The 27145-nt window shown below is 39.5% G+C and overlaps 1 protein-coding gene across 6 annotated transcripts in view; it reads left to right on the plus strand.

Moving 5' to 3' along the window:
• The first annotated feature begins 12151 nt into the window (after positions 1-12151).
• hdac5 (histone deacetylase 5) overlaps positions 12152-27145 on the plus strand; it is a 323514-nt gene continuing 308520 nt past the window's right edge. For all 6 annotated transcript variants that reach the window (XM_048614512.1, XM_048614511.1, XM_048614514.1 and 3 more), the window contains exon 1: positions 12152-12351. The gene's annotated coding sequence lies outside the window, so the exon portion shown is untranslated. The remainder of the gene's footprint in view (positions 12352-27145) is intronic.

Raw genomic sequence — 27145 nt, forward strand, 5'->3', positions numbered from 1 at the left:
CTTTCCTAGTCAGACAAATTCTCCATTGCCAACTTCTTCTATTGCAAATATATCTTTCTATAGGTAAGGAGACCAAAACTGCACACAATGGATATGGTCTTAAGATGTGATCTCACCAATTATATAATTGCAGTTGGACATCTTCACTCCTATACTCAAATCCTCTTATCAAAGAGAACAACATACCAATTTCCCTCTTAATTGCTTGCTGTATCTACACATTAATATTCAGCAATTCATAAATTAGGTGATTCACGTTCCTTTGAAGTTGAACATCTCAATGTCCAAGTATTTCAGTTTTTCCTACTAAAGCAGATAACTTCATATTTCTCCATGTTGTATTCTATCTGCCAATTCCTTACCCACTTAGCCTCTTTAAGTCCCCGTGAAACCTCTTTACATCTCCCCATGTCTGTGTGGGTTTCCTCGAGGTGCTCTGGTTTCCTCTCACAGTCGAAAGATGTGTAGGCTAGGTGGATTGGCCATGCTAAATTGCTCATAGTGTTCAGAGGTGTGTAGATTAGATGGGTTATAGGGGAAATGGGTCTGGGTGGGATGCGTTGAGTGTCAGTGTGGACTTGTTGGGCCAAAAGGCCTGTTTCCACACTGTAGGGATTCTATGATCTATGATCTCCTTACAACTCACACTTCCATCTAGTTTTTTGTCATCTGTAAACTTGGACAGATTATACCATCCCTACCTCCAAATCATTGATATAGATACAGTTTTATAATTGGCAAAATGTCCTTATACATTTGGTTAAGCAGACTTATCCCTGAGGGTGAATTGCTCATTCTTTTCAGGCTTTCCTGAAAACTGCATTCAACAATAAAGTCACAGCCAAGCTTAGCTTCGAAAGAATATACAGAAGTGCAAGCCCTCAAGGAGCAGAGAATGCATTTTTTTGGAGGAAATATCAATGTTTGCCTATGTTGAGAAGAGTAATAATTGTGTACGATAGAGTTTTGCACTATTCATAGTGCACGGATGTACAACACAGTCTAGTCAAATGCTATATTTCTGAAAATATTAGGCTTATCCACTTTGAAATGAAATTAACAATGACCCACAGTCATTATGATATCTTTAGACAAGCTTAGCTCAAATGATTTATTTAATATTTTATTTTAGTTGTTCTAAAGTTGAATATCCTTTTCACTTTCTTTATGTCAATGTTTTATGAATGGAGAGGAAGAATTAGGGAATCCATGTTAAACTGTAATGGTACTGATATTTCTACATCATTTGGTATGTTGAATATTTTCAGTGGAGTGAATATCAATCGTAATTTCATCAATTACCTGCCAAGCACTAATAAGACAGGCTTGCAGCACAAATAGCAAATGAATTACCTGCAATGTTTAAATTCTAAATGTGGAATAAAATGTAGTAGGTTCATAAAACAAAGTCAGAATAAAGGTCAACTTTTTATCTTCTTAATTTTACATAAATGGCCTGGTTACAAAAATGGAGTGAAACTGATCAAATTTGCTGATGACTTTAAAAAGTGGAGACTGATAGATATAAAATAGGAGACAGAGGGTCGTGGTGGAGGGTTGCTTTTCAGACAGGAGGGCTGTGACCAGCCATGTGCCACAAGGATTGGTGCTGGGTCCACTGCTTTTTGTCACGTAAATGATCTGGATGTGAACATAGGAGGTATGGTTAATAAGTTTGCAGATGATACCAAAATTGGTGGTGCAGTGGTAGTGAAGAAGGTACCTCAAAGTATAATGGGACCATGATCAGATGGGCCAATAGGCTGCGGAGTGGCAGGTGCAGTTTATTTTAAATAAATGTGGGGTGCTTCATTTCGGAAAGGCAAATTAGGGCAGGATTTATACGCTTAATGGTATGATCCTGGTGTGTATTGCTGAACAAAGAGACCTTTGAGTGCAGCTTGATAGTTCCTTGAAAGTGGAGCCGCAGGTGGACAGGATAGTGAAGAAGGCATGCCTTTATTGGTCAGTGCATTGTTTTTTGGAGTTGGGAGGTCATGTTGTGGCTGTACATGACAATAGTTAGGCCACTTTTGGAATACTGCATTCAATTCTAGTCTCCCTGCTATAGGAATAATGTTGTGAAACTTCAAAGGGTTTAGAAAACATTTACAAGGATATTGCCAGAGTTGGACAGTTTGAGCTATTGGGAGAGGCTGAATAGATTGGGGCTATTTTCCCTGGATTGTCGGGGAGTGAGGAATTAGCTTATAGACGTTTATAAAATCATAACGGGCATAGGTAGGGTGATTAAGCAAGGTTTTCTCCCAAGGGTAGTGGAATCCAAAACTAGACGGTATAGGTTTTAGGTGGGAGGGAAAGATTTAAAAGAGACCTAAGGGGCAATGTTTTCACGCAGAGGGTGGTGTGTGTATGGAATGAACTGCCAGAGAAAGTGGTGGAGTCAGGTACAGTTACAACATTTAAAAGGCATCAGAATGGGTATATGAATAGGAAGAGTTTAGAGGGATATGGGCCAAATACTGGCAAATACGACTCGACTAATTTAGGATATCTGGTTGGCATAGCCAAGTTAGACTGAAGGGTTGTTTCTATGCTGTACAGCTCTATGACCCTATGAATCTATAAATGCAGAACAGAAATTTGGCCAGAAAAATTGAACTAGCTATTTAATTGTACAGTAATTTGAAAAATTAAATTTAATATTGATTGAGAAATGAACATAATCATTGGATTAGAGGAGGTGGGAGTAATTTTAACTTACTTGTACTGTAAAACAAGTGGCATTTCATTGGTTTTGCACTATACATGTTTCCCAATTTTCCTTCGTCTCATTTCAAACTATCAGCAAATTATCCCTGTGAATCTTTCAATGAGACTAAGGGCTGAATTTTACCAAAAATCAGCTAAGTTTCAATTTCAGGGAGTTTAATGTAATATTTCCGTCCATGAATTGTAGCGAGTTATCTTAAGCAATTGTCTGTTGCTCATCTCATTACAAATGCACCACAGGCCAGTGGTGATGCACTTATGCTCTTGTGTGCTCACCAGTGGTAGAAGTACTGGCTACCGCAAGGACTTCCAGTGTATTGCACCACTGGCTATATTTACAGCACAGGAGTACCCCAGGTTAATCACAACGTATAGCCTTTACAGCAAACATAGTGGGAGGGAAATGGAGAAGAACAGCTTTAGAAGGCACATAGGTGGCATAGTGACACTTTATTGCAAATAGAAGATCAGATTTGTAAACGTGTTGCTACTTTATTTTGTTACCTGTCTTTTGTCGATTGTCATTGTAACTACAACAAATCCTCTGTATCCGTGAAATCATGAATCATGATTCCCCTAAGCACGCCAAAAAATATGTAACAACAAAAATCACCACAGGCAAAAATTGCATATCCATGATTTTTAACCCATTTTTGATAGAGCGCCTTTTAATAGAGCTCCACACTTGCAAATTGCATCATTTGTAGGGGTTCTCAGGAACAGAACCCTCGCAGATACGGAGAAATGACTGTACAAATACAAGAATCAAGCTATACCAGTTACCTATCCTTGGTGCCATATGTCAGAATCCTATCTAACCCAATGCTACATTTTCTCTAACACTCAGTGTAGCATATCATTTTGTCATTGCTCAATGTAGGAACAAAACAAAGTCATAGTGTCATAGAATCATACAGCACAGAAACAGACTCTTTGGTCCAACCAGTCCATGCCAAACATAATCCCAAACTAAACTAGTCCCACTGCCTACTCCTCATTTGCATCCCTCCAAACTTTTCCTATTCATGTATCTATCCAAATGTCTTTTAAATGTTGTAACTGTATCAGTATCCACCACTTCCTCAGGATGTTCATTCCACACATGAACCACTCTCTGTGTAAAAAAAATTGCCTCTCATCTTTTTTAAGTCTCTCTCCTCTCAGCTTAAAAATGTTCTCCATAGTCTTGAAATCTCACTCCTAGGGAAAAAAGGCAACTACCAATAACTCTATCTGTAATTCTATAAACTTCTTTTAAGGTCACCTCTCACCCTCTTAAGCTCCAGTGAAAAAAGTCCCAGCCTTTCCAGCCTTTCCTTATAACTCAAACCTTCCATATCTGGCAACATTCTGGCAAATATTTTCTGAATCCTCTCCAGCTTGACAATATCTTTCCTATAACTGGGCAACCAGAACTGGACACAGTATTCCGGAACATTAACTTCTATTGAACAACAGAAAAAAATGACGAAGTAAACAAATGAAAAAGGCTGCATTTCTTTCTGAGATCAAACAGCTGTTGCTTGCCTTTTGATCAACAACAAGACAATTGATGATCACTTCACCCAACTCACATCTATTGAACTGGGCATCAATTAAATCCAGTCCAACTTGATATATCTGATGCTGCTCATCTTTATCATGCTGAAGATGATGTTCCTCCTGCTCAATGTCCTCATCTTCCTCTTCAGAAAACTGCTACTGCTCTCTCAGCTGTTCAGCCCATCACATCCCTCTTTGCCCACTCCAGTTGTACAAAGCACAGCATGCAAAGATTATGTGACACACTCTCTCTGGAATGTACTGCAAGGCTCCCCCACATTCTTCAGGAGGTTTATCGTGTATTCCATGATGGCCTTGGTGATTGAAAGGGCTGCATTGTAGCAACACACAACCTCAGTCAAAGCGATATGTAATGGAGTCATCAGCCATGGTTGCAGAAGGTGGCACTTGTCTTCCACTAACCAGGCTTGTTAGGCCTCCGACCCTTGAAACAAAGTAGAAACATGAGCATTTTGAAGGATATGGTAGCTCTGATGCTAACTGGTGCAGGACTTCCAAAATGTGGTACTACAACTTGTATATTGTTAGAAGCGAACTCTTTTCTGTTGAAGTCTTCCATATTATGACATGGAACTCTCAAGGCAATGTGTGTATAGTATACAGCACTTGGACTTGTTGGAAAATCCTACTGACCAAGCTACAGGACTAATATTATCATGGGGAAATGAGATGAAGCGCTGTGATGTGGCATAAATTGCATTAGCCATAGCCTTGATATATTTGTGAACTGAAGATCGAAAGATCACGCACATGTCACCACTGGATCCTTGGAAACAGTCTGTTGCAAACTTAGCTTAGCTGTCAACTTGATGGTCAGCAGGATAGGACAGCTATCTACTGTTCCAGCAGAAGACACCATTCTGTGATGGTCTCTCAGGATGTCCTCAGTTTGCCACAGCAATATATCTCATTCATCTGGAGGAAATTGCTTTGAAAACAATATATTCTAAGCTTCCTGGACCTCCTCTGCACCCTGAGGCGAACTTCAGCTATGACTTCTTCATGTGGAAGTGTTTCACCAACTGCTGGAGGTTGCTACTGATTGTGGGCTTTTTGGCACAATTTTCCTCCTCAATTTCTTTGCACATTTGCTGCCACCACATCCACTGTGACGATAACCCCTGTTATGGCTGGATCCATTAGCCATGGTTTCAATGAACCTGTATGGGGAATATCAGAAACAGAATAGGTTTTTATAATGTGAACATTCAGCATTTGCCTCACATGCCAATAACAGTTCACTATATTCCTTGATACAGTGGGCCATGGAGAACTCCAACAAGAAGGAAATGTACACGGACCCTTGATGTCGTGGACCCTGTTCTGATGTATACATCACAAGCCACAGATACAACAGGGTATTGTACATGTGGTAAGATTACTGAAACAACTTTGTCACCTCCAAACCCACATTCCCACAACAAATCACCCATCTTAGTGAGTAATTATAGTTCAAGGTGAGCAGAAAACAGATCCATTTCCATATGCAGCCTATAAGATCTTGTACTGTCTTTGTGAATTGCGGCCCACAGTTGACCTGTTACTGTTGCCTGTGATTACTGCTGCTTGACAGGGATGACTATCGGTCAATTTCTGATGACCTTTAATGGTTAAGTTTGCTTGTGACCAGGATTTCTACACCACAACTTCAGATTCTAAAATTACAGATTTATTTAACCTCCACTGATTAAGTGCCTGGTTAATGCAATTGCCCTTGAAAAGTCTCACATCACTCACAAGTGAAGCCTGCATGCTTAGACAGTAAAAAAAGCACTTAGTCCACCCATCCCAGGTCTGGTTGCAGCTGTTTTTCATTTATGTTGTACATTTGCGATTCAGATAAGGATGGAAGGAAGCACAGTTTATGCTTTGTAGCATAAATCGCAGGCTCAGCCTGGTAATCTTCCCTGCACTCCCTATCAACCCCATCAATTTTGAGCTTCCACTCATTTCCACCCAACGCTTTCATTGAAAATTGAATTTTCCAACATTACCCTCTGAATCCTAGCCCTACTATTCAGCCATGCCATCTATCGTGATATGCTGCACTCCCGCCTCCCCCACCCCCTGTTGAAGTCAAGGTGATGGTGACAAACAATGACCCCTCCTTTGTGCAGTTGTCTGTATCCTTCAATGTACTATCATCTCCCAACTTCATATGTTCCCCCATTACAATTATTACCCCTCGGAAGAAACCAACGTGCTGCCTCCAATGCCCAGAATTGACTTCCCCACCACAGCAGTGCCCCTGATAACCTGCCTTGACTTTCAGTGAGCAGACCCCAGACTGACTATGGCCCACCTCTTGAGCAATTCAGAAGGACTTGAGAGGCATAGGCAAGGTGAAAAGCAAAGGTCTTTTCTCTAGGGTAGGGGAATTCAAAACTAAAGGGCATATTTTTAAGGTGGGAGTAGAAAGATTTAAAAGGGACCTGAGAGGCAACTTTTTCACACAGAGGATGGTTCATATGTGGAATGAATTGCTCGAGGAAGTGGTAGACACAGGTAAAGTAACAACATTAAAGACATTTGGGCAGGTACATGAATAGGAAAGGTTAAGAGGGATATGGGCCAAATGCAAGCAAATGGGACTAGTTTAGTTTGGGAAACTATCTCGGCATGGACCAGTGAACCGAAGGGTCTGTTTCCATGCTGTATGATTCGATGTCTCTATGACTGCCCTGACTAATAAGTGACCAGATTTCTGCCCAATCACTGTGCAGCTCCCTGACCACCTCAAGCTGCTGACTGACCTAGTCCAAGAGCCTGGAAGATGGGAAGTTGCCTTTGACTGACTGTGGTGATACCCTCTGAACTAACAACATTTCTTTTGCCTTGATTAAGGGATATTCCTCTTAGACTTTAAGACATGGCCAATTGGCTGTAGTACATGCAACATATTTGCTGTGTAAGCTGCTGGCACATGCTATAAATGTGACACTAAAGTAGCATGGTACCATGAAGCAACGTGTCTAATCTCTTGACTAACCACTGCTAACAACCAGTTGTCTTGCTTTGTATCTGAATTAAACGGTAGGGCAAGACAGAAATACTGTGAGCCTGTAAGTTCTGAATGAGGTGGAAAACATAAAAAGACAAGGCAAAGCAAGGCACTCCAGTAGGCACAAAGTGAGTAAGCACTAAGAAAGTAAGAGAAGTGCCCAGAGAAACATGTCTGTCCTTGAGCACAAAGCAGCCTGGCAACAGAATTGTAATGAAAGCTGTTTGTGTGCTCCAAAGTGCAGCACTGAAGTGAATAACTGTATTCTAAGTGATTCCGATTTGTGCTGTGATGATGTGGCAAGTCTGGTGCAATTCCAATGTAAGGGGGGGCGCAGGTGATCATTGCCTATACAGCATGCCCTGAGATGTTGGTAACCATTGGTCAAGGTGGAGGTCTGGAAGAGCAGCTGGTGAGCTGGAACCACCAGGTACCCATTCTGACTTTCATGTCAGGGAATGTCATCATCTAATTTCTCTCTGCTGCATTGGAGAATAGGATACTGCATATAAACGATGCATGTATCGGTAATAATTAGATGTTAATGCATGTAAATAGGCCTTTGTTGTTCATCACAGAACAATTATTTTGCCATTCAAACCTTAGGTAAAAAATTGGTCTTCTCTTGACATTGAGAATCTAATTTTATTGATCTCACCATAGTTTTCTAAGTGACTCACTAATGCTCAATGCATTCAGGGGCTGGGAAGATTTTGCAATAAGTAACAAAAGACACCACATTCATGACTAGATAATTAACAATAAAAAGCTATATTGTTGGATTTATAAAAAGAACAGCAGAAATTTGTCTTTGGAAGAGACCAGGGGTTTTGAAATTGGACACATAGTTCTTTGCCCAAGAAAATACTGTGCTGAGAGTTTGAAGCCGTCCTGCTGATGAATGCAAACCTCAATGGAGCTTCAAAAGTGCTGTTAATATGGCCCACTCTAGATTTAGTGACTTTCTTGTTACTTTGTTGGCAGTAGTGTTGCCCATTTGAAAGTGTAACTATGTGTTGATAATCTGACTTTTAGATGTAAATTTCTTAAATTTTAAATGACTTTATAATTTTTCGTTTGAAATGTTGTATTCCTTTTGTTCATATTATGACAGCGATATGCAGCATCAGTGTTTTGACTTTGCTGTTTCGACCTGAATATTTGACAGTGGCAAGTTTATTTTCCAACAGTTTCTTATGCCCATCTTGATTTCACTGATATTCCTGTGTATGTTAGTGGCCACATGTTCATGCCTCCATTCAAAAAACAGACTGCTATATGGACCTGTTATCTGCTAAAGTCTGATGTGAAAATAACCTATCCCAAAGGACTGGTTCTTCTCATAGATGAACATAATTTATTACATTAAACTCTTATGCCACCTCATTCTTTCAATGCAGAACCAAAGACAAGTGCCAAATAGTTAGGTTGCTGTTTCTACTGAAACAGGGAGGCTTGTTTGCATAGGGCAACAAATCCTTTGCCCTCACTGTGAAGGAGGCAAGAAAAGGAGCTCAAAAGGGTACCAACGCTTTTCCTGACTGGTAGCATTTCCAACTGCATTCTAAATTGTTGTCATATACACTGTTCAAAACGTCTGCTATCTCCTCAAGTAAAATGCACTGCTGCCCACTGGAGAGCCAAACAATTCAAACCTTCTCATCCTACGCTGGAGGATAGAAATCAAGAAGGGAGCTGGGGCTGTGCCATTTGTTTGCTCATCGACATTTATTTATTTTATGCTTCCACATCAGGTGTTCTTTTTTGACTGGTACAGTACTCCTTTCTTCATCTTAGCCTTGGAAAATTTATGAAAATAATCAATGTGCACTTAAAACTGATGATTGCTAACAGCCGCTCTTTCACTATATGCAACTACTTCCTTTCAGTGGGCACATCCCTTTATATTTGAGCTGCACGTGAGATCTTCCAAATCTGACTTCAGGCAAATTCCAATGTAATGCCAAACTGTACTGACCAGACCAAATTTAAATTTTGTTCAGTTTTGCATTGCATAGGAAATGGTACATAAAAAACAAAATGACTGAGCATCAACGTCATGAAATGCTAAGAGAAATTATAGATTGGCAGTCTTAAATAAAGTGGAATCTCATTAGATCGGCAATATTGTACTGTGACACAGATCACTCAGTGAATCTGAGTTTCAGAGCAACATGCACTTATACATCTATGTTTTGTCTGCCGCTATGGATAGTGAGAGCAGAAGCTACAACTTTATTTCCATCACATGCTAAATCCCAGGAATCTCTCCCACTCTTACTAACTGATGATCAACCTATTTGGCTGAGTTATGATTGCATTTTCCTCGGCCTTCAAGCCTGAGGTGGGACACAAACTTGGCACTTCAGCTGAGAGGGAAGGGTACTATCCAGTCTGCCAGAAGAATTCAGAAGAATTCCACCAGAAGGATTCGGGTACATAATTCTTTGAAGTTTGCATCACATATAGATAGGTTAGTTAAGAAGGCATTTAGCACACCTGCCTTCATTGCTCAGATGTTTGTGTATAGGAGTTGGGACATTACTTTGAGGTTGTATAAGACATTGGTGAGGCTTCTTCTGCACTATTGTGTCCAGTTCTGGTCTCCCTGTTATAGGAAGGATTTAATTAAGCTGGAGAGTGTTCAGAAGAGATTTACCAGGATGTTGCTGGAAATGGAAAGTTTCAGTTATAAGGAGAGGCTGGATAGGCTGGGACATTTTTCACTGGAGCATAGGAGGCTGAGAAGTGAATTAGTAGAAGTTTATTAAATTGTGAGAGTTAAAGATAAGGTGAATGGGAGGTATCTTTTCCCAAGGGTGGGGGATTTCAAGACTAGGGTGCTTATTTTTAAGATGAGAAAGAGAAAGAATTAAAAAAGAAGACATGACGGGCATGAGAAGTTTGTGTGTGGAGTGAACTTCCAGAGAAAGTGGTGGATGTGGGTACAGATACAATATTTAAGACATTTAGGTAATTACATGGATAAGAAATGTTTTGGAGGGATATGGGCCATATGCAGGCAGGTGGGACTAGTTCAGTTTGGGATTGTGGTCAGCATGGACTAGTTGGACCGAAATGTCTGTTTCTGTGCTGTATGACTTTAATTTCTTGTACTAGATGATATCTCATTCTTCTTCTGTCCGGCGGTAAGTTGAATTCTCAACACGATAACTTCTGACAAAGGTGGAGCAAGGAGGCAGGTCCCGAATCCACCATAACCAGAGTGGGATTGAACCTCATGCTGTTAACATCAATCAAATTCACGCAGTCAACTTACTTCACCATCAACCCCAGCTCCCCCCCCCCGCATCCCCATCCCCCACCACAAGGCAGATCAAGCTGCAGTAGTAAAATGTGTTATAGTCGGGAGCTGTGGAAGATGTTTCAGTTTCTTTCCATCACATGGCTAATCAGGAATCGCTCTCACTCTTGAGGCGTGTTAGAAAAATTTACAAGTTGATTCTTCACTTGCTCGGCCACCTTATAAATGTGCCTTCCTTGACTATCAAGTCCTAGAGTGGGTATTGAAGTCAAAGCTTCTGCCTTAAAGACTCTGCACCACCTCCAATAGATAATACACATTAAGTAAATTCAGGTTATTTTCAAAAGAAAGCTAAGACCAAAGTCCATAATTGGAATTCAGTGGAATGTAAATTTAGAATCCGTGTCAAGTAAAAAACATAATACTGAAAAATTAGAAAAGTGTTTTAGAACAACCTAAGATTGAGACCAAAATCTCAAATTAGACAGATAATCTGCATTGATGCCGAAACCACTTCACCTGAATACAAAGGTGTGATTATATTGCGGTCATAACGAGTACAGTATTCGTTTCCCGTAAGTCAAATGTTAATTTCTAATCTTTTTAAATTATATGTTCAACCAAAATTTGAACTTTATTTTTCCCGGTCAAACAGATGCAAAGTGACGATGGGACAGATGCACGGTCGATTCCCCGATAAATTCTAGTTAATACTTAAGAAGTAATAACGTGCAGCGTTTTAGGCAATTCGACGACAAATTTCTTTCGCGGGAGGTGAGTGGATCTCAAATTACCCTGCAGCGTTATTTCATTTTGGAAAACTAAAAGGTGAATATGCATACTGCATATTCTAGGTGTAAAGACAAGCACCTATTTAATTGGTGCCGTCCTGCTGTCAGAAACGAGGGTAGTAGCATGTTGCAGATGGCACGGGGACGTTCTCATACATTGTTATTTTGGGAGATTGTGACAATACTTTTAATAGGGTTGCATATCGGATTAAACAAAAAATGCAGCTTGCCTTGTCAATGGGGTATTTGCTCTGACGGTCAGTTTCCGTGGTATCGGGGTGCACCCACCAGAATAACAAACAGGGATTTGTTGGGTTTGGGGGATCATATATTCCAGCATTATGCAGAGACGGGGGAATTGCGAGGAACGGGATTTGTAATGCAAGGCATGCTGCAAATCCATTGAAACAAATGGAGCTATTTATAATGTGGAGAAAAAAAGTGTCAAAATAGGTGGGGAAAAAATGAATGAACTTAAATTTTATTGGGAATGACCTTGTAGGGATAAGGTTGACATCAATGAATGTATAGACTTTTCATAATGAGACAGAGAAAAGATTTTTTTTTTAAATTTGAAAGTAAAAAGGTTAAGAATAAAGGTGTTGCATCCATTCTGGCTATCCAGCGCTCTCATTCATACATACAGTGCATCTGCTGTTCTTCACTGAGCCACATGCTCTTGTATTATTCATACTGCGCTGATCTAAAGAGGCTATTTTTAGGTTGGAGCTGGGCCGCCGTGCGGTTGGCTGGCCCGCTCCGGGGGGAGGAAAGGGGTAGGTCACGTGGTGGGATGTTGTTGTGCGGTGGCGGCGGTGGAAGATGGCGGAGTGTGGAGTTTGACAGTGAGCGAGCGCGCGCGAGAGAGAGAGAGAGAGAGCGCGAGCCAGGGGCAGCGGGGGAATTAAAACGGCAAACCGTCACAACATCACCACTACCGGCGTAACGGATACCGGGACCGACCGATCGGCCGCCTGGCCGACCGACCGACCGACAAGGTACCAGCGGGAGAAGGGGCGGGGGCCAGAAGAAAGACCAAACACCATTTCCTTCTTTTCCGTTTCCTTTTCTTCATCTACTATATTTTATAAATAAGTATATATGTATATATATATTATATAATATATACACACTCGTTTTTTTTAAAAACGCACGATTTGGAAGAGATGCGTCCGTAATATGGCGCTGGAAGGGTAGGAGTTTCACACTAGTGGAAGATGCTTCCCTGTCGAGGCCACTAAAAGAATGACATAATAAATGGAAGGAAATTATTTTGGCTTTGTTTGGAGTGTCTGCTCTTGCAGGGTGAGAATGTAAATCTTTTTCAAGGTGCCTTTTTTCACATTGAATATGCTGTTGGAAAGTGTCACGGTGGGGTGGGGGGGAGGTAAATTTGGTATTTGAGGCAGATGCATTTGAAAACGGCAAAGTTTCCTGTACAGTGATTTTTGTTGTAGGGACGGTGTTTCCTCCCTCCCCCTTCACTTTTTTTTGCAGCGGTATGTGTTTTTTTTTTGACAACTACTACGTGCAGTTTAGGTTGAGCTTGTCACAGTGATAGTTCTGCTGTAAACGTGAAGCAGACGACTGTGCAACAAGTAATATATTACGAATGGAAATGTTCCAATCAGCCCTGGGTTATTATGTGTTACAATGAAAACAAAACTGCATAATGCTTTGCTCACTCCAAAAACAATTTAATCCACGGTGTTAAATTCCACTGCAGTAAAAATACAATATGCATTAAGCACTACTATTCCTCTTCGACATTGGGTTAAAGGTATATTTGATGCCAATGAATACTATAATACAACAGCCTATTGACCATCTTAACCTGAGGTATAGTATTATCTTGAACAATACTGCCCATAAATATTCCTATTATAAGCGTATACACTGAAATCAAAATAATGTTACCTGGGAAAAGGAAATTCTGACAGAATTGAGGGGCACATTGGATTGTATAGATTGCTAAGTGATTTAAAGTGGAGTAAAGTTTTCTTTGTATAGGAAATGAATTGGCTTTTACTGTGTGATTAGTTGGAGTATGGACAAGACACAACACGTGTAGGACAGACACCGCATTTTTGTACCTAAATTATATCCCTCTGCTTTTCAGTTTAAAGCCAGGGAATTGCAGAGGTGTGCCTTTGTAACGGATAAGGCCATTATTACGTGCTAAACAGTAAAACGTAGATCAAAACTGAAATACCGTGGATGCCAGAAATCCGAATTAAAAAGAGAAAATACTGGAAATTTTCCCAGCAGATCAGGCTGAGAACAAAACAGAGTTGGTGTTTCACGTTGATGAAAGAGAGATCTTGGTTTACTGATGAAAGAATGGTTGTGGTTATGCAGACTCAACTACTGAACTTATGCATCATTACATACGAAATATTTTATGGCAATTGTGTCCACCGTTATCCTACAAACTATGGTTGCAGTAAAATAATTCACGTAATTATCAAACGATTAGAAAATGTTTTAAAAATTGACCAGAATGCAATATCTTTTCTGTACAGTACATTTATGAAAAAATACATTGGCAATTTACACTATATATGCAAATACTACAGAAAACTGCAAACAGTTCTTGGGTAAACCTCAGCGATGTTAGTAATATCAGTATGGTACATGGCATAGTTTTTGTAAAGAGCACCTGAAACTAGAGAAACCAACCAGGGGGGTTTACAGCAATTATAGAATATCATTGTTATTTAAAATAAGATTAAAGGTAACGTCTGAGACTGCCTAATTCATTAATGAGCTCGATTTGCATTTCATTGTTGACCACAATAACCTATGGCATTGACACAGAAGGGCTTTTTATTTATGAGGGAGTGACACTTAAGCTGACACTTTGTGCTGTGACTAATACTTTCAGAAGAATTTTGAGACATATCAGCCTCATTAGTGTGTATCTGTTTGTGAGATTTCTACTGAGGTGTGTGAATGAGCTGTCAAAGTGTTTAAATATGCTTAGCAGCAACAACATATTGTATGAGTCACATACACAGTAAAGTACCTGTGAGTTAATAAGTGTTTCTGTGGCACAGGAGCAGCTCGTTGTATTTATTTTTTTATAATCCCTACAGAATGGAAACAGGCCATTCGGCCCAACACTGACGCTCTGAAGAGCATCCATCTAGATGCATCCCCCTACCCTACCCCTCTAACTCTGCATTCCCCATGGCTAATGCATCTAACCTAGACATCCCTGAACAGTGGGTAATTTAGCATGGCCAGTCCACCTATGCAAGGGGCAATTTATCTAATACGGTATATTTAAAGCATAGATGTCAAGGTACTTTACTTTGTTCTTATATTGGTGAACATTTCATGAAAGTATTTGTTTGAATTTTGAACAGATTTTGACACCCATTTCAAAATTTGCCATTGAATAACTTGAGGTGTTTTAAGAATGAATTGTTTGTTCACAGTTCACTACTTGTATGTACATTGTTGGAATGAGCCACAACTCCCTTTAAGATATTAATTCCAGTCCAAACCATAGCAATTTGTGTACTACTTAAATAGCTGACCTGCACCTAAAAAGATTACAATTGGTGTTCTGCAGAAGTATAGTTGCTATCTTTATACTAAGGTGTTGTTTCTTGTACATAGAATTATGTAGATTGTTTTTCAGGGTGTCATCTTGAATCTCAGCAAAATTGCTGTAGAGTCAGAGGTTTGCAGCACGCGCAGAAGCCCTTCGACTCATGTCTGTGTGAGTTATCAAAAATCCATCTATTCTAATCCCATTTTCCAGCACTTGGCCTGTAGGCTTGGCTGCTATAGCGTTTTATGTAACTAGTTCTTAAATATCATGAGGGTTTCTGCCTCTGCTGCCTTTTAAGAGTGAGTTCCAGCTATCCACAACCCTCTGGATAAATTGTTTTCTCCTCACATTCTCTCTAAACCTGTTGCTTGTTAGCTTAAAACTGTGCCCCCTGGTTATTGACCCTTCCTAATAAAGGGGTGAAAATTTTTTTCATCTACTATGTCTATGCCTCTGAAATCTTTGTATACCTTAATCATATTTCCATTCCCTCCTCAGCCTTTTCTGCTGTTGTAAACAACCCCAACCAGTCTAGTCTGCCTTCTTGACTGAATTGCTATAGCCTCGGCAACATCCTGGTGAATCTTTTTTGCACCTCTCTCGTGCAATCATATCCTTCTCATAGTGTGGCCATGAATTGTGCACAATACTCCAACTGTTACCTAACTAATTTTATAGACAGCTCCACCATAATCTCCTTGCTCTTGTTTTCAGTGCCTTAACTCATAACACATATCCTTTTAACAACTGTATCTACCTGTGCTAGTGTTTTCATGGATCTGTGTATATGCACACCAATATCCCTCTGATCCTCTACTTCCTAGGGCTGGACAATTTAACATGTACTCTCTTGCCTCTCGGGATGTATCACAGGAATAAATTCAGTTTGCCACTGATTAGCTCATCTCACCAGCTGGACTATATTATCCAAGATTTGTCGTCTGCACACTTACAGATCATACCTCCTGCATTCGTGTCTAGATTAATAAAGTAAACAACAAACAGAAAGAGACCCAGCACAGAGCACTGTGGTATGCCAGTGGACACAGTCTTCCAGTCGCACAAACACCCTTCGACCATCACCCTCTGCTTCCTGCCCCATGCCAGTTTTGGATCCAATTTACCAAATTTCTTTCGATCCCATGAGCTTAACCATTCTGGCATGCGAGACCATGTTGGAAACCTTACAAAAATCCATGTATACCACATCAACTCCTCTACCTTCGTCTATACGGCTGTCAACTCCGCTCAAATTCATTAGACATGATCTCCTCCTTTCAAAGTCACTTTGACTATCCTCTATTAATCCTTTCCTCTCCGAGTTTGTTTGAAGATTAATTCTGTCCTCAGAATTTTTTACAATAGTTTCCCTACTACGGATGGCCTGTAGCTTCTTGGTTTATCCCTACCCACTCCTTGAATATCAGCTTCACATTAGCTGTCCTCCATTCCTCTGGTATCCATTCTGTGGAATTAATGTCAGATCCCCTGAAATCTTCTCCCTTGCCTCCAATAGCCTTGGATACATCTCCTCAGCATGAGGATTTATCTGCCTTCAAGCATACTAAAATAATTCCCTGCTCACTGCTAATTTCAAGTATATCTGTGTCCCCATCCTATATCATCCTTCTCTCTCTAATTCTGTGTTCATTTAAATCCTTAGCTGTGTTTTCTGGCTTCACGCACAGACTGCCACTTTGGTCCCCAATGGGCCCTACTTGTTCCCTGGTTATTCTGTTAGGTGCCTTTGAATTTTCCTTAGTGTTACATGCCAGTGTTTTTACATGTCCCCTGCTTGCTCAACTAATTTCTTTTTTAAGCAACTCCCTGCACTTTCTGTATGCCTAATGTGAGGCTTTTAGATCCACTAAAAGCTTCGTTATTTTTCTGTTATTCAATCTTGAACATTTATTGATATCTGGCATTCTCTGGACTTGTTGGACTTAGCATGATGGGAACATGCTGGTTGTGAAGGTTAATTTTCTGGCATGTAGCTGTTCCCAGTCCACTTTGGCCAGATCCTGTTTTATCTTATTAAAATTGATCTCCCCTTAGTTCAGAAATTTTATTTCTGGTCCGTCTTTGTCTTTGTACATAAATACCTTAAATCTTACTGAGTTATGGTCTCTGTCACCAAAATTGTCTTTCACTGCCACGTTCACCACTTGCCCAGCTTCATTTCCTAAAATAGGTCTAGTACTGTCCCCTCTCTTTTAGGATTTTCTATGTGTTGGCTTAAAAAGCTCTCTTGGGCACATTTGAAGAATTCTGTCCCCTTAGTCTTTCACATTTTGTCCATCTCAGTTAAGATTAGAAATCCTTATTATTGTTACCCTGTTATTTTTATGCTTCTGAGATTTGCCTTTCTATATTTCCCTAAATGTTTTGCAGTCTATAGCACATCCCAGCAAAAGTGGTTGGTCTCATTTTTGATTTTAATTCTACCCATACAACCTCATTTGAGGAACTTCCTATGATATCATCCTTCCTTACTGCAGTAATTGACTCCTTGATCAATACTGTGGTACCAACACCTGTTTGACACCACCCTACCCCAACTTTATCTTGCTTTAAGATTCTGGAATACTGAGCTGCAGTCCTATCCCTCCCTCAGTCATGTCTTCATGATAATTGTAGTGCTGATGGGAGGGATTGTATTTGCAATACTGAACCTGAGATGCTGTAACTTTAATACCTAGGAAATATGATATATATATTGATTCTATGGGAAATGGAGCTACTTTAATTACACTTCCAATGTAGGGGAAGAGGGAAGGGTATATCTCAGGGTGTGCTGCAAACTGTAGCTCAACATAAGCGCAGTTTATTCTCGGAGGAGACTAGAAAAGTTGCGTAAGACTTCGAATTATAATGGGTCATTTCAATCAGCCAAATACTACCAGATTCCTAAGATTGCATAAGATCATGATTGCCACAAACCTACAGCAACACTGCACCAAGTATTATCAAAGACTAAAGACCCCATACTGACAGTAAACAAGACCAACGTGATACACGGAATACTATGCAGCGAGTGCAATAAACATTATATTGGACAAATGGGAGGAAACTGACGACCAGGATACACGATCACCAGTAAAAAGACAGGCCCGAAACGTCAGCCTCTCTGCTCCTATGATGCTGCTTGGCCTGCTGTGTTCATCCAGCCCTGCACCTTGTTGTCTCGGATTCTCCAGCATCTGCAGTTCCTACTATCTCACGACCAATATTCACTTGTCTCAATATACACAGACAATGAGGGCCATCAGTTTGACTGGGACAAAGTGACCGTACTGGGACAAGCAAACACCAGACATGCAAGGGAATTTCTGGAAGCCTGGTCCTCAACACAGGACTCCATTAACAAATACATAGAAATAGGTCCCGTGTACAGACCGCTGCTAAAACAACAGAACCGGAAGCGACAAGGCCATCACACCAGAGGATCATATAAATCCGGAAGGAAGCAGAACACCAGTGCTTCGATTAGAGATCGCATTGATGATGTTGCCTAGGAAGATGACAAAACGTCTGCACACCACAGAACAATTGGCTCGGTGAGCTAACGAATAACTGCATCCATAACTTGAGCTACAAATTTTCACAACGGACCTTAATTATTTAATAACTATATTGAAGAGCTGACACAGAACAGGAAGTGGCCATTAGTCTGCATCAGATTGCAGTTCTGACGGCATAGATGGTACATCACAAAAGCAAGCCTAATGCTCTTCCTGTCTCCACTGATGCTGCCTAAGCTGCAGAGTGTTTCTAGCATTTTCTGCTTTTGTTACAGTCACAGGCCATTCATTCCATTTGGTACATGCTACTTGAGTCTCCGCCAATCTGATATCAAGTAAGCTTATCATCACTTTATTCACTGTTCAAAAGGTCAGTAGGGTGACACGGTGGCTCAGTGGTTAGCACTGCTGCTTCAAAGTGCCAGGGACCTGGGTTCGATTCCACCCTTGGGCGACTGTCTGTGTGGAGTATGCACATTCTCTGGTGTTGCGTGAGTTTCCGCTGGGTGCCCTGGTTTTCTCCCACAGTCCAAAGATGTGCAGGCTCGGTGGATTGGCCATGCTAAATTGCTCAGTGTTCAGGGATGTGCAGATTAGGTGCCTTAGCCATGGGAAAGGGTAGGGGGATGGGTCGGGTTGGGATGCTCTTCAGAGGGTTGGTGTGGAGTTGTTGGGCCGAAGGGCCTATTTCCACACTGTAGGGATTCTATGATTCCATGATGATTCTATGAAATGAAAGCAGTATGGCACAAATTAAGATTAAGTTATAAATAATCTGTGCTAATAGAGTAAAGACGTTTACGGTTAAATACTGTCTGTATTGTAGCAATATTGCCTTACAGGATTTCTTGTCATTCTTACAGACAGAATGCAAACTTCTCTCTGGAAAATGCTACACAAAGCTTATTGCATTTAAAAACAGACTTAGGACTATAAATACGATTTTTATTTGGATTCTAGCATTATGACTTGTTCATAGACATGGAATATGGAAATCTGAGAACTGTTTTCTTGTGAGTCAAAAAACCAGTGTTACTTAAGGAGTCATTGTTTTTATTTCCTTGAAATCTGCTTGTTTAATTTCTGCATTTATTATCTTAAAATAAAACTTCCTACCTACCAGTCTTGTTGATGACCAAGTCTTTGTTTAAGATTCAAGTTTAATGACATTATAACAGCTTCTTCCTTGATTCTAAATTTGTGTGTTGGTGTGCCTATTTGAGATGTACTTTGTAGGAGCTCTGGAAGGTATAGACAGGTTTCAGATTTTTAGTCTCGACTTAATCCTGGTGTATTCTTTTTGAAGAAGTCTGTCTGATAAATTAATTTTTGCATTCAGTTCTGGTGAATCTCTTTAGCACTAATGAATAGCTTTCATATTAAGTGTTATCAAATAATTGTCCCCACTATTTTGCCACACTTGATCAATTCTTATCTAGTGCAATCCTTCCTTTTCAACTCTCTTATCAAACAGATTCCATCCATCGTGCATGGAAACAATCTCTGCAGCCATGGTTGTTATTGGATTCCTCTTGCCTTTTCTTTTTGTTCACCACTGCATCATTACCAACTTCAAGGCGGCATGGTGGCTCAGTGGCTAGCACTGCTGCCTCTCGGCACCAGTGACCAGGTTCAATTCCAGCCTTGGGCAACTCTCTGTGTGGAGTTTGCACATTCTCCTCATGTCTGCATGGGTTTCTCTCGGTGCTCCGGTTTCCTCCCACAGTCCAAAGAGGTGCAGGTTAGGGGTTGACTATGCTAAATTGCCCATAGTGTCTAGGTGGGAAATGCAGAGATAGGGTAGGGGGTGGGATGCTGTTTGGAGTGTCAGTGTGGACTTGATGGGCCGAATGGCCTGCTTCCACACTGTAGGGATTCTATGATGATGTTTCTATGAACTACATGTGCATCGTGCACTTCTATTTTCCACACATTTCACATGCATCCATATGTGTCAGACACCCATCACCAGATAAATCCACCAGCCAGTCTGTCCTTAAACTGTTTAATCAGCACAGTTCTGACAGACAAAAACTGACTTATGATAGCTTTTTTGTCAGGTTGCTTTTTAAAACCTCATGCACAAGATGTGGGCGTCATTGACTATGCTAGAATCATGGCCCATCCTTAATTATCCTCAAAATGGTGGTGGATCAACCACTGCAATCCACTTGGTGTAGGTACATGCAGAGTGCTGTTAGGGAGTGAGTTCTAGGCTTACAAAAGAGAGTTCATGCAGTAGTGTATTTTCAGGCAAGAGATTTGAATTGTTCGGTGAAAATTTGCAGAAATCTAGTCTTTGCAGCATTGAAAAGAAATATTTTGAGAATATTGTCTTAAACGACAATACAAAATAGAATGGGAAAAGATGAATATGGAAAATTAATGCTAGAACGGAACAAATGCATGTTAAAACTAATAAAAGTCAGATTATTCTTCACTGAACAAGTGATCAGTTTGGAATGGATCCTGTGAAATGTATTTGAGATATGAATGCTCAATTAAAGAAAAATGTTTGAATACTGCAGTGTCAAAACTTTTAGATTTTTAATGAATCGATGAACCAACAGGAAATATGTGGTCTGCCTGATTAGATTTTTTGATAATGCAATATTTTAGATTTACCTACCAATGATTGTATAACATTAAATATCAATGAGTCCACCCACATCCCTAATTGTCTTTTCTCTAAACCATAAGACTCCAGTTGCTCTGATGTTTCATAACTCCTTCCTTTTCCACAGAGAATTAATCTTTTTAATGCATGTGTACATGTTTTCAGTCTTAGAATTGAGTACTTTGCTCCAACAATGGTTTGACCAGTGCCTTGTGAAGTCACAGTATTATCTTAGAACGCATGTACTTTATTAAATCTGTTCTAAAACTTGATTGTTTTAGCACGTGTATTGAAAGTGAAGAAGCAAATGTTCTTTCTAGATCACTTATTCCGTTTTTCATTCTTAATCTGTGGTGCAAATTGTTGATTATTTCCTATTCTGTTGTCAGTTTTAGATTTAATTTAATTTCACCATACCACCTGCATTAACCAATTTAAATCATTTTCAATTTATTTGCTGCATCCTGTACTCCTACTGCTCTCCTTATTTTAATGCTATCTACAAATCTGCCAAAATTACATTTCATTCCTATGTTAAGTTCACTGGGAGCCAATTGGAAGCAACAGGAATCCAAACTTGTAGGACATCTACATCTATGTTGTAATTTTCATGAGTATTTTTTTTTCTGCTTTTTTTCCCCACCAATTCCTTACCCAGTTCTGTTATCGAACTTGTTTGGTGTAGCTTTTGTTATAATTTGTTTGTATGGGTTACTTTGTTTGCAAGATATTTGAATCAGCAACTCTACATATCAAATTTGATTTTTGTGATTTGAACCTCAGTAAATGAATACAATTTGTTGGGCAGGGTCTTTGTTTTCTAGGTTCCTATTGGCTGCTAATTTATTGATGTCCATTACATTGTTACACTGCCTCAGAATAGCACCATATGAGATCACTAATCTAAATTTGGCTCTCAATCTGAAAACGCCTTGAAAAACAAAGATGAGGATTTTAAAATCAAACCCCTCAAGGCCTTGTCCCTCCCTATCCCTGTAATCTCCTGCAACACTACAGCGTCTGAGGTTTCTGCTGTTCTCCAATTCTAGCCTATTCTTCTCTGATTTTCTTTACCCTTGGCAGTTGTACCTTCAGGAGGTGAAGCTCCAGAATCCGTCCTTTAACCTTTTCAACCATCTACCACATTTTCTTCTTTTAGGATTCTCCTTAAAATCTACCTCGTTGTGACCAGGTTTGTGGGCATCTGTCTTAATGGTGCAGGTTTTGTGTAAAAAAATTTCAGAGGCAATCAGCATTCATTTCTATTTAAATGTAAATCAGACAGCAGTGTCTGGCAATCACATAACCACAGTTAAACATGGAAATCAGGAAGTCTGACTTGCTCTGCTTCTCCAAAAATTTTAACGTCGAAATACCTCACATTGAAATTTAATATTGAATTATTCCAAGTGTGTGATATTGTAGTACTTAGGTGATTAGTGTCCACCAAGTTCACCAGAAAAGGTTGGAGCTTGTCCAGTCCAGCAAAATTAAACTTTTAACAGTGTGATGAGACTTATTACTTTTAATAACAACTTCACTTAAAATTTCATTGAAAATTAATCTCAAGTGTTTAGTCTCATTTCTTCTGACATTAATTATCATTTGGTAATTTAAAATCAAAGTATTTTTTAAAATTATGCTTCTCTGTCTCATGCCTCTGCATTTCTCCCATCATTCTGTCCTGCTCTTTATTCCTGTGCATGATTTGACATTGAGTTAACTATTCAACATACACTTTTGATGATGGTCCTTCAGTCTGGTTAAAAAAAATACACAGTTGCTAGTTCTGTTCGCACAGATCCCAGATTTTCTAAATAATGTACTAAATTGAAAAGGCTCACTAATCACAGCAAGTTCCAATGCAGAAACAAATCTGGGAGTTAAGTCTGACAAGCAGTCGACAGCATTTGTTCATGACAGACTGCATTTATAATTTTAAATTTATATGGCTTTGTTTGTTTCTTATGTAAAGTATTTGGGATGTTTTGTAATGTTGCAGTTGCTATATAAGTGCACATTATCATATGAGAGGGTGCTTAGAGAGATCAGAAGTTGAAGGAAAAGAGGTGATGGGGAATTAGGGCGTTGCTTATTGACTGGGTTTCTGAGCATACTTTTTTATTAAAAATCTTTGTGTTTAATATGGGCAGTCAGTACGGTAGATGTGCCAAAAAGAGAGAGTATTTGTGTTCTAGAGTTTCTGTCACTTGTTTGTGTAACAATATTGATTTATATTCTCTTACTGCAAGAAATCGATACTGAAACTGATTTGAGTAACATGCTTTAAAGTAGTGCAATATAACACGCTTGTCAAGTTTGTCCACTAATGAGAAATTCTTAAACCCCATTTTCCTATGATTATAGTTCACATAAAAAATTATTATTCCCAAATTATTTTTAGGTCAGAAGTTGTGAATTAATTTTAAAAAAAACATCGATTTTGTTTCAAGATTACGACAAATGAACAATTCACTGAATGTATTTGAAGTTGATTTTGAACTTCTGACTCATGAAGACGTTCAAGTATAGATTTCAGCACTGTTGAACATGAGGGTTTCAAATGTTCGTTAATTGACATTCTCCTAGAAAATGTATAAAGCTAAATTTGTAAATACTACGCTACCCAAACTTGCTTGTTAAATAAGTACAAACACTCTTTAAGGTCAGCTACATTTCATAGCCTATAGGATTTTAAAATCATTGTGACGGCATGTCCTTGAACATTTTAATGTCCTGCAGGATTTTCAGCTCAATGTAACAGAAATACTTGATTAGTTAAATGGACTCAAGAATGACAACCATTTTTGATGTGGTAGCATAAGTTTGGTTATTGAAAGGACAGCCAAAGAAATCGCAGGCTGTTATGGTAAACTTGTGTACTTCCATGGAAATAGAATTAATTTCCTGCTTTATAATTGTGTAAAGTCATGATAGTGCTTTAAATAGGTGTTAAAATTAATTCATTAATTGCAGAATTGTGGGTTATGCAGTACATCACACAAAAAAGAAAATTGTCTGTTCTGACTGTTTGAGTTGGTGGTCTTGAGCTTCTATGACTTGCCACCAAAAGAGCCAGACACGAGTAAGAAAGTACCGTGGGGAGAATCCGTGCAGGTTATGAAGGAGAATCACCAGAAGTAGCTTTATTCTCACGTGTACTGGAGTACTGTGAAAAGTTTACAAGTCACCACTTATGGTGCATCTTAGGTACCAAGGTACTCGGTACACATTCTTAAGTACAAATTCTTAGGGGAGAAACATTAGAAAAAAATAAAGAAATAAAAAGTCCAGCAGTAAATTATAAAAGTAGAGAAATAAAAGTTTAGAATAACAGTCCTTCCAATCCAGACTGCGCCGGGCTTCACTGAGGCCAGGAGTTGCCAGGGTCTGCGTTGGTTTCACCTGGACATTGCTGATGCTGCCCAAGGACAGGAGGTAAAAAGAAGATAAAGTGTGAAAAGAGAGAAGGAGGAGAAAAAGAAGTGGACAAGCTCCGGCTCATGAGTTCTATTCTGCCGCCATCTTGGCAGTGTTTTTTCTTCAAAAACTGTGTAAAATTTGTGTACAATATAACTCCCTTAAATCTGACCTAAAGTTTTCATTTTGCTTAGAAGTATTTAAAGTATTTACTTAGTTCCATAAAATGGAATGCAACTGACAGGAACCCTGTGATTACTCGTCAGCTCATATTACAGAGAATAGATCATAATATCATCCTGTTGGAGGTGACTCTTTGTATCGCTTCATATAAAGTACGAAAGGTAACCTTGAATACCTGTCAGGAACTGTCCATTTCAGAAAGGTAGATTTATCTTACATACTAAAACGCAAAGCTAAGGTTTGACCAGTTCGTGCAGTCTGAACCCCAAGATTGTTTTACATTCTCAAACATACTTTAAGATCTTACCTTTTTAGCAAAGTTTTGATGTTTTTCTGAATTTTTTGGCCTTCCTATTACTCTTAGTGACTATAAGTATAACAGTGCCCAGATTTTGTCATGTTACTTCTTTGCGATTTGATTGGAAATGATTTCCCATAATAGTGGACAGTTGCACAAATAAGCATTTCTTTGGGATAGTTGAATGGACTTTAACAAAGGGCTTTTCAGATTGGTATGGAATTTGCTTCTGAAGGGTGTAGCCATGATTTGAATGTGAAAGTAGATGAAGGCAACAAAACACTCAAAGTATTCACCTCTAAAATGTATTTATGCTCAATGTTTATTTAGGGGTTTTTACTATTTTTACTGATATTGTCTGTTAAAGTGGACATAGTACACATGGTATTCTTTGCGAGGTGACAGAAATATTGAGATCCCACAATTGTTGCTGCCATGGTAAAGAAATGATCAACTCTTGTTTATTGGGAATTTCCAAAAATTCTTCCAGTATTCTTTAATTAAAAGTTTTTAAGATGTAGTTCATGCTTCCTAAAAGCGGGATGCAAGATTTTGAACAAGGAATGCAGGGAAATATGAGGAGGCATTTTTGCACTGGAATTGGCTGCACATATGTGCAGTGGAATTAATGCTTTCAAAAGGAAATTGGATGACCACTTGAAGAACATACTTGCAGGGCTTTAAGGACCAAGTGGAGGAATGGGACTGACTGTATTTCGCCACCGAAAGCTAGCTTGGACTTGATGGGCTAAATGACCTATATAATGAATTGCTCTTTTACTGTATGACAGCCATGGTAGAAATGTTATTTTATAAATTCTGTACTCTAAAATAGCACTACTTTTAACATAGCAATGCAGGATGTTCACCTTTTAATATAGTATCAATCTAAGCATTTGTTATAGACCTTGTGTGGGATGCACTCTCAAAAAGGATTGAGGAGAGTTGATCTGTGTGGAAGATAAATGGCTTTTTGTTATCTTTCTTAACAAGCAAAGAATACAACTGACAATTTTAGACCATATGTCTAGTTGTTTTTGAACATACTTGAAATTGTTGATTTTGCACTTCAGACTCATGAAAACGCTCGCATAAGTTTCTGCTCTGTTTTATTCGAGAACTGAGAGGGATCTGTCTTCCCTAGAAAAGAGAGGACTGAGCAGTAACCTGAGAGAGGCCTTTGTGGCCACAAAAGGCTTTCAAGTGTATAAGTGGAGAAGATGTTCCACTTACGCATGAGCCCTGAACATGCCATAGATATAAGGTAATCAAGGTAATAAGGGTAGCATACTGGCATGGTGGTTAGCACTGCTGCTAGAGACAAGGGTTTGATTTAACCCTCAGTTGATTATCGGTATAGAGTTTGTATGTTCTCCTGGGTCGGCGTGGGTTTCTGCCAGGTGTTCTGGTTTCCTCCCACAGTCCAGAGATGTACAAGTTAGGTGGATTGGCCATGCTAAATTGCCCTGTGGTGTTTAGGTGTATTAGCCATAATAAATGCAGGGGCTTAGGGTGGTGTCTGGGTCTGGATGGGATGCACTTTGGGGGGTTGGTGCAGATTTGATGGCTTAAAAGTCTCTTTCTGCACTGTGGGGATTCTATGATCCTATTAAATCTAATAGGAAATTCAGAAGAAGTTGTATTCAATGTGTATGGGTCTGTAAACCGTGGTAGTGGTTAAGGTGACTAAGTTTTGGTGCATTTCAAAGCAAGCTAGATAACCAAATGATGGAGAAAAGAATGGTAATGTTGATAGGACTAAATGAAAGGCGGAAAATGTGTCATATGGACTGGTTGGGCCCAATAGCCTGTATTTGTGCTGTACGATTCTCTGTATATCTGAGTGAACATACATCATTAGTGGTAGATGAGATTCATAAACTGGATTGTTCAAACTTACTTCTGGAATAGGACTCTTAGTAAATAGATGATTGTATGTTGATCACTATGAACTTTCAGAAAGTTATCATTTTGAAAGAGCACATGGGGCCATTCTTGAATATTTCCACCATGAGGTTTGAACTTTGTTAAATCAATGGGGCAGATAGTAATAATCGGAGCAGGAGAGCTGACGTTTTGGGTCGGGACCCTTCTTCAGAAATGGGGGAGGGGTAAGGGGCCTCTGAAATAAATACGGAGGGGGCGAGTGGGGCTGGGGAAGGTAGGTGAGATGGTGATAGGTGAGTGCAGGTAG

The sequence above is a fragment of the Rhincodon typus genome, chromosome 30, assembly GCF_021869965.1.
Source record: "Rhincodon typus isolate 14 chromosome 30, sRhiTyp1.1, whole genome shotgun sequence".
Classification (NCBI taxonomy): domain Eukaryota; kingdom Metazoa; phylum Chordata; class Chondrichthyes; order Orectolobiformes; family Rhincodontidae; genus Rhincodon; species Rhincodon typus.